Here is an 8,858-nt window from a genome sequence, read left to right on the forward strand (position 1 = left end):
TGTTAATACTCTGCTACTGCTGTAAATTATCTATAAACACACATATATATATATATATATATATATGGTAAATTCTCTGGAACTCTCTCCCTCCCATCATTCGATTCGCCCCCTCAATAGAAATATTAAAAAGTCAGCTGAAAGCACATTTGTATTCATCGACCTTTCAATGTGTTGTTGTATGTTGTTATCGTTATTTTTGTTATTACTGGTATTGGTGATGGTAGTGATAATAATAATAATGACAATATTTTTGTGTTGTTTTTAATTTCACTGCTATTTTTGTGTTGGAAAGCACTTTGGATCAACAATGTTGTCTTTAAAATGCTATGTTAATAAAGTTGAAGCTGTAAAACAACTGTATATACATATAGCTATAATGAACATATATTTTCAAAATTAAATTATTTCTATGACATTCACTTCACAATTTAACTATATGTATTTTAAATAATACTTATCATAAATAACTATGAATTTACTGAGTATTGTTTTTATCTGCCAATATTTTAATGGTAATAATGGTTTTCAGCATCGGTTAACAAAAATCCATATGTTTTGCCCTAATCATCATTATTATTATGATTATTATTATTATTGTTTTTAATGAATTATCTTCTCTCGATATGACCGTCAGGAGGCACGAGAATTGCTCCAAGTCAGCAGCACATAAAATGTGAATCATCTCAATGAATCAGCCTGGATTGTTTCCAGACGTCTGTGTTTATCTGAGACTCTCCAGATAACAATGTACTTGACCCGATACGTTATGATGGCAGGAAAAGCACAAACAGTTGTCGGATGAGGAGCAGCAAAGTAATGAAAAACAATCAGATGACTTCTGCGATGACTATAAACAGATACGGGTTGATAAGTGGAACAATGTGTTGGGCTCCCTGGCACAAGAGCAAGGGCTTGGCTGTCTGTTTAGTCTGGCCGGCAACTTACCAGATAAAGGAAAGTGGGAAATACAGATTTATTTCCAAACCGTATATACTCAATATCCTCCAGGGACATATAAGGCAAGTTTCAAGCTTAAACCAATGGTTCTGTCTCTCCACACGGATGTAGGTGCAGGAAAGTGAATGACCAGCAGGGGTTGATGTGTCATTGGTTGGTGGCCTACTCTACAGGGTATGGAGATATGAACTATAATATGAACCGATATTTGCATGACCGGAGTTCAGCAATCACTGCAGCCTCAAAGCGTTTGCTCACTGTTAATGGCCCAGGGGCCGGACTCCCTGTAACACCCCTGCCTCTAACACAAACATACATACACACATGAGTGCACACACACACACACACACACACACACACACACACACACACACACACACACACACACACACACACACGCAATTTTATAATAGACTTCCTTAATTCATGATTCCTCAACATTATCCATTTCTGCTTTTTGGATTCCTGCAAACAATCTTTCTATAAAAAGCAACAGCTTTGGTTTCCCTGTCTCCTTCCATTTTTCTGTCTTTCTAGACACAGAGACCTTGTCTGTGGTTTTTTGTGTCAAGTGACACACGGGCCGAGTGCTGACAGAGAGACGGAGGTGGTCAGAGTGACAGCTCAAGGGCCGCGTTGCGTGAGAGTTGCTCAGGCTGCTCTCAGACTCTGTGTGGTCTGGGTGTGTGGTCTCCAGCTGACGGCCCTGTGAGTTTATGTGTGTGTTCATGTGTGTGTGTGTGTGCGTGTGTGTTCATGTGTGTGTTTACTTTATCCGGTGTCAGGTCCAGGCTCTCTGTAGACACGGCTTGACTAGAAAGCTCTGCCTTCCGCCACTCAGCAGCCCTGGTCTGAAAGATAAACACATTGCCACCACTCTGACATGGCTCATCTGAGGATACATTTTATCCATGTATACACTTACAGGACCTTTGAGACAGTAAGAGGCTCCTTGGCTCGTGTGTAACCCCGGCAACTACAGACGTGTATGGATTTATTATTTTACTGCTTTTTGAACAGAAGTGGATTCAAATTTGACACAATTCATACTTTCACCCTGAACATTCTTAGCTTGAGGGCAGTTTGATAGTTTTAGTTCCATATTTGGATTTGAGGCATTTGTACATTATACATTTTTTACATACATATATTTTTTATCTTAAATTTCTGTCCTTTTCCAATTGCATTTCACTAAACCATATTTGTCAAATAAACCTTTAAATTTGCCTTTCATTAATGCTCTTCCTTTATATTTAAGACATTGTGTATGTTAGCTGCTTGATCTCAGCCAGCTGAGATTTGAAATTTGAAATCTTTGTCCCATAATATTTATTTAATGAATCTGGATTTTATTATTTGTTTTTCTTCTCCTGTTTCTCCTTGTTTTGTGTATATGCTTATGAAGAAAAGCTATCAAAAATGTATTTTATTTTATTATTTTGGTGGACAAAGTTAACCGAGAAAATGTAATTGTTTAACCACAAGACAATTAAGTGCAGATTCAGAGTGAAGAGGATTAGACCTCATACAACCTTCAGACACACACACACACACACACACACACACACACACACACACACACACACACACACACACACACACACACACACACACACACACACACACACACACACACACACACACACACACACACTCAACCATTGGGCTCTCCCACTCCCACAGTGATCTCAGGGGAAGGCTATGTAATGCAGCACTGCTGAGAACACGCCATGAAAATATAAATACAACCTCGCCGCATTTCAACCATGTAAATAAACAGGGCCACCCAAATTTCCAATTAGAGCTGGTGTGGAGGGAAGGAAATGGGGGAGACAAGAGGAGACCACACCCCCTTCCCAATCCTCTACTCCTGTAAAGAGTGCGCGGCCCAGGTCCCGGTCCAGGTCCAGGTCCAGGTCCAGGTCCAGGTCCAGGGACATGGGACAGTGGCAGTGCAGATGCAGTGGAGAGCAAATATTCAGTGCCCCAGTTTTGCACATCCCCCTCCACTCTGCTCCTCCTCTTGTTACCACTCATGGACGAGACCTCTACAAAATACAGATATGGACAAGAAACGAATACATGGGATTTGATACTCATACCTATGAAATCACTGTAATCTCAGATAAGTTGTCTTTTGGGTTTACGTCTCCACCTCGCAAACATTTCATTTCACTTTGACACACCGAGCCTCACTGCAGCTCGCCTTATCAGTCCCATCGAGGTTATCAGGCAATTCCTCCCTGGCTGAAATGAGGCGTTCTCACTGTATTCCAACGTCTTCTTGGAACAGCGAGGCACCGTTATTATGCAGCTAAGCCCCGAGACCACCCAGGAACTGCGGGGTCCAGTTGTGCGAGGCAGAGGCAGGGTCCTATGGTTGTGATAAGTAAGACCAGCCTTCTCAAAGGGGAGATGGTGCTTTGATAGTGTAACATGGTTCACCTGATGAGTCTGAGAGACTCTCCTGTGGCGCTCTAGGCCGAGCACATGTGCACGATGGTCACTGCTTCTGCTGTGGTCAGTCAGCAAACGTCATGGGGCCTGTTCATCAACATAAACACACAACTTAGCATAATTACCCGGAGATTCAAAGAGCTGAGACTCACTTTCACTACAGATGTGACTGTCAGGCATATCACTAGATTTCTTTATGACTATAAACAACTCAGAAAGGCCAGTGCCCATCAAGATAAAGTCTAAAGAAAGGGTCTGAGGTAATGGTTCTATGCATTTGGTTGAATTTGTGTTTTCTTTTCACAATAAAGTTCATGGTTAAACTGTAAAATATCAAGCCTTAACAACATTTCTTTGTCCTAATGGTTTGGTAATGACACAAATTTCTAATATGTTGGTAAGGATATGAGGCCGATAGGAGGCATGAGAATTGTTCCCCATCAGCAGCAAATTTGGTGATAAAATAGAATTTTCACCAACTTCCTTGTTGACTTTAAACCACCCAGATGGGGCAGTGCTCGTTCAGATTAAGCCTGATGTAATGGTTTATCCTCCCTGTTTGTGTATTGATGTTATGAGCAGCTCGTCAGCCTCGACATGAGTTGCCTTGTCCTTGGATGGCACCAACAGCGATACCCTCAAAAACTCAGTCCGCGGAGCAAATCCTGCTCTGCCCAATCCACCATTGTTCAGTGTTTATGTTTGATCGGTCTCTGACTGCAGCGTCTCTTCCCTCAGCAGCCACACAGGAAACCGCCCGAGTGTAAACACAGGGATCAGGAGATCCTCTCTTGCCTCGACTCTGAGCTGCAGAACCTCAATCTAAACAACCCTAAGAGAGACTGGCTTCTCATTTTGAGAATGTTTTATACTCATTATCTGATATCACGTACAGTGAGTCAGAGCAGGCCTGAGGGCCTGCAGCCATGTTCGTCACTCAGTTCGACTGCAGTCACTGGTGCCACACAACCAGCCGGAGGAAGAACTCAAACATTTATACAAGTATAAGCACAAAATAAATGGACAAAATATACTCAAGTCAAAGTAAAAAGTACCACATTCATTTTTCTACTTGAGTAAAAGTAAGCACTTTCCTTTAAATCTACCTAAAGTATTAAAAGTAACCTTAATACAACGGTGAACTACATCATTACCTCTGCCAAGGAGGCTGTGTCTTCATCTGCATCTGTTTGGTTGTTTGTGTTGTAGTTAGCAGCTGATTTCCATGAAATGTTGTAGAGGGGTGGGAGGTGGCCCGAGGCAGAACTGTGGCGCGGATCTGGATCAGGACCATTTCACTTTCTTTAACATTGTAAGGCTCTTTACGTTTTTCAACATTTTCATTGATTTCATTGACAGGTAACTCAATTAATTGTAAAAAATACAGTGGAGTAGAAAGTACAGATATTTTAAGTTAAAAGTACCTGAAAATAAATCTACGGAAGTAAAGTAGAGATTCAGTCTGTTGATTAATGAGCACTGTCCCCATCAAATAAACAAAGACATGAGATGAGCATAGCTACACAGCTAAATTGGATGAGGATGCTCACATAAGAAAATATCGACTTATCTCTGAATGCACAAAGTAAAGTTCCAGACCTAATGGAACAGGTAAAGTCTTTTAGGCCTCTCACTCTCTATATGTTCAGTTCAGGATCCAGACGACCAGACTGGATTCAGAGTATATGGGAAAACACAATAAGGCGGCATTAATTCTTAAGTGCACCAGCGCGAGTACATTCTTCAAGGTGTAAAAATGAAAAGGACACACTGGGAACTCTACATTAATATTGACCTTCCATTAAATGAGACTTAAAGCTTTCTGTCCTGCTTAAATGTTAAGTCTCCCGCAAGCCCTCTGGGGAATGTATTTTTAACAGCAGCGTGGTTTTAACAACCTCGGTTAGAACAACATGCTACGGCAGGGAAACACCTCGGCGTCGGATTAAATGGCCTGGAGAACATCAGTGGCAACAACATCAAGGTGTATTTGCCCAGAGAATATTCATTTGCCGTGTGATAATAAAGATTAGCCACGAGCTGCTCTGTCAATAGAATATGAATGGAGCTCTTGTGTGCTAGGCCGTAGTTTGAATAGTATTTCAGTGAATCTAGTCCAAGTTGTGATTTTGTCTCATGCAACAGGTTGTCTAGACATGGGTTCTTACAGCTGAATTTGGGGGGGGATTTGAAAACATGGGTGTACTCGTGTTGTGACCATAGAAGGCAATAATATTGTGTTAACCAATTATGAAGTCTACTGCTAAGATTTGCTCTCTGTCTGTTTCTTTCTTTCTAAATAGAAAAGAATTGAAATTAGAGGCATTACCACTGTGAATGCTATTTTCATAGTTGTTTAATAATTTATATTTGGATGTAATAATGTTATTTTATGGCATTTATTCAGAGAGAGAGGACAAGTGGCATGTACTTTGAGGTGTATTTCCTCCAATCATCTCAATTAATGTGTTAACTGAGCAAAACATTTCAGAATATTTAAAACAGATTGCCTCAGCACGTTTCGATATTTATTTTGGATTTTGATTTTTAAAAGGTTCACATAAATATAGTTTTCTTGTCTTTAGTGACATGAATGAAAAAACATAAAACTTTGCAGAATGCAAAAATAATTCACACTAAATATCTCGATATGGGCTCAATTGCAGGTTTAATTTCAAAAGGAAGATAATTAATTTAAATCATATTGCAGATTTACAGTATGACAACTTTTTCAACCAGGGAGACCCCGGTTTTTAAATGTCAATTTATGTAGCCCACTCGCAAATTAATCTTAAAACCTTCCCACTATAGCCTATTTATTTCCACAGTCTCCACAGTCTTAGGATAATAATATTATTTCTGTTTGCATTAGCAAATCTAAAAAAAAAAATTACAGTTTGACAACGAACATTTGAATGAATATTCAATGTTACATTATCTGGTTCACAATGTCCAGGTTTGCTTATTATACAGAGAAAAGTTTCCAACAACAAATCTCCTGAATAGGTTCTTATAAGTTTATTATTAAGGAAAAGCAAAGTGATTTTCAACAGACATTTTGGATAATTTGTGTAAACACATATTCATACAAACCACAACTTTTGTTTTTGCTTACAAATTGTCAGGCTTTCACCAAAACCATTTATGATTGTGCCCAGCAGGGGGCGGGTTTGAACACACCATTTGGTCAGAAGAGACTGTGTGTGTGTGTGTGTGTGTGTGTGTGTGTGTGTGTGTGTGTGTGTGTGTGTGTGTGTGTGTGTGTGTGTGTGTGTGTGTGTGTGTGTGTGTGTGTGTGTGTGTGTGTGTGTGTGTGTGTGTGTGTGTGTGTGTGTGTGTTTGCAGCTCTGAATATAAGTCATCTGCTTCTCAGCTGTAATCCTCGTGACGGCGATGGTCATCAACACCTCCTCATTAGCAGAAGATTTTTCAGCGGAGGTTCAGCTCCGGATAATTTACGAGGCGATGAGTAAGAGAGTGTTTTCTTCTGAGACGTATTCTAAGATTAACTGGGTGATTCGCTGTTTTCCTTCACCGTGCCCATGTCTTCGCTGGTGCCTGTGTCCATCTTTCTTTTTTATCGTCTCTTCGTCTCTTCAGGTTGATGATGCCCTGATCCAAAGGCCACAGGAGGTCATGAGTATGAAAATGATGAAATGATGTGGAACTCAAACCCAATTGAACACCTATGTGAGATTTTGGACTGACAAATTATTTGCACTGCATCTAACTCATGTTTTTCAAATGTCTGCCAACAGGCTTGACCCCACTCACTTTATGCAGATGAAATAACAAAAGGTCAAATTGTGGCTGACACAACATGATTCGATAAACACCCAACACAAAACAAGAAAATGAGCAAAGCAATACAGTTATTGAGTTCAAGATACGAACAGAGATGCTGCTGTCGATTGTGTACGTGTATCTTTTCAGTGTTGTGGGCGGTGCAAAGTTGCATTTGTCATTTATAACCATGGTTAATAAACTGTTAGTTAGACTCACCATGGGGTCAGTGAATCTACCCCTTAATACATCATGGTTCACAATGAGTTAAAGAAAACTTTTTGTTTAGAAAGTTAAATACTTTGAAATATGAATCTTTACAGTTCAGGAGTGCTTGGCTGGCTCCAGCCTGTTTCCTTCAGCACTTACTGTAAACATTATGTCATGATTGTGCATTTCTGAAAAAGTATATTTTTAAATTTACTGAGCTAATTCACCGACCATGATGATTGCAGAGCAAAGGTAATTGCAAAAACAGTTATTAATTGACTAGTATGAATTGCTACCACATACTTTATGTGGTAGCACTACTTTATACTAAAGTCATTATTTTACACTATGTTCATGACTACTTAACATTTAATATAATATAATATGATATAATATAATATAACTGATATAACTACACTTAGAGCATATTATCTGTATTATGTATATGCATATGTAAATGTGTAAATAATCCACACCCTCATTTTAAACAGAAACAGTTGTACACAAACACAAAACTAAATCCATGTCCTCTTTTTCTTCATCAGCAGAAAACTTGATTTAGACTATTTCAGTTTATCAGATTAAAAGTGACTGATAACTTCATTGACAGTTTCTTGATGGTTCAATCGTTTTTTTTGTTTCATTTTTAGTAAATATCGAGTCTGAAAACTTCATGATGAAACTGTGGAGCCAGATTTGTATCTTGCCATTTCCATCAAAGATGCCAAGGATATTTCGTTTTTTTACTGTCTTTGAGCTGAGAAAAGAATAGAGAAAATAGTACCACAACTTTGTTTTATGTTTTTTATGTCTAATTTTCTATTTTACATTTTTAATACAATCTGCACCCACTCTCTCTCCTCTCCCCCTCGCTCCCTGCCACTCTCTTCATTCTCTCTCTGCTACTTTTCCTTACGTGATAAAATAAACAACAGCTTGCTTAACAGAATGATTGATTGCTGATTATCAATCACCATTTATCAATCATGTCGCTAATGTAAGGAACCCTGGGTGAAACCAGGAAGCATGGATCATATTAATCACATTATCGAATGCACTGTGTGACAAGCAGCGTCAGTTTTGCACTGAAGGCTTTGATATGATTGTAACAGGGTTAATTTAGAGTTGAAATCAAAATTACAATATAATGTAGGCCTTATTACCCAGTGAGTTCTATCAAGCCATTTATATGGAAAGTTAAAACAATTATTTTACTTTAATCCTCATATATTTTTCTTGAGATTTACATTTACACCTGAAAGATTTTTATTTCCCAACTTGGTGTCACTTGTTCTCGCTGCATGTGCATCGTGAGCGAGACTCTCGGATGAAGGAATGTATTTGGAACTTCAACTCTAGAGGGCTCTGTAATCAGAGGTGAGGACCACGGCTGTGCTGCCGCTATAGCGTGACTGAGCAGAACACAGCTGTCAAGAGGTGTGGACAGG

This window comes from Hippoglossus stenolepis, chromosome 11 (genome assembly GCF_022539355.2).
Source record: "Hippoglossus stenolepis isolate QCI-W04-F060 chromosome 11, HSTE1.2, whole genome shotgun sequence".
Taxonomy (NCBI): domain Eukaryota; kingdom Metazoa; phylum Chordata; class Actinopteri; order Pleuronectiformes; family Pleuronectidae; genus Hippoglossus; species Hippoglossus stenolepis.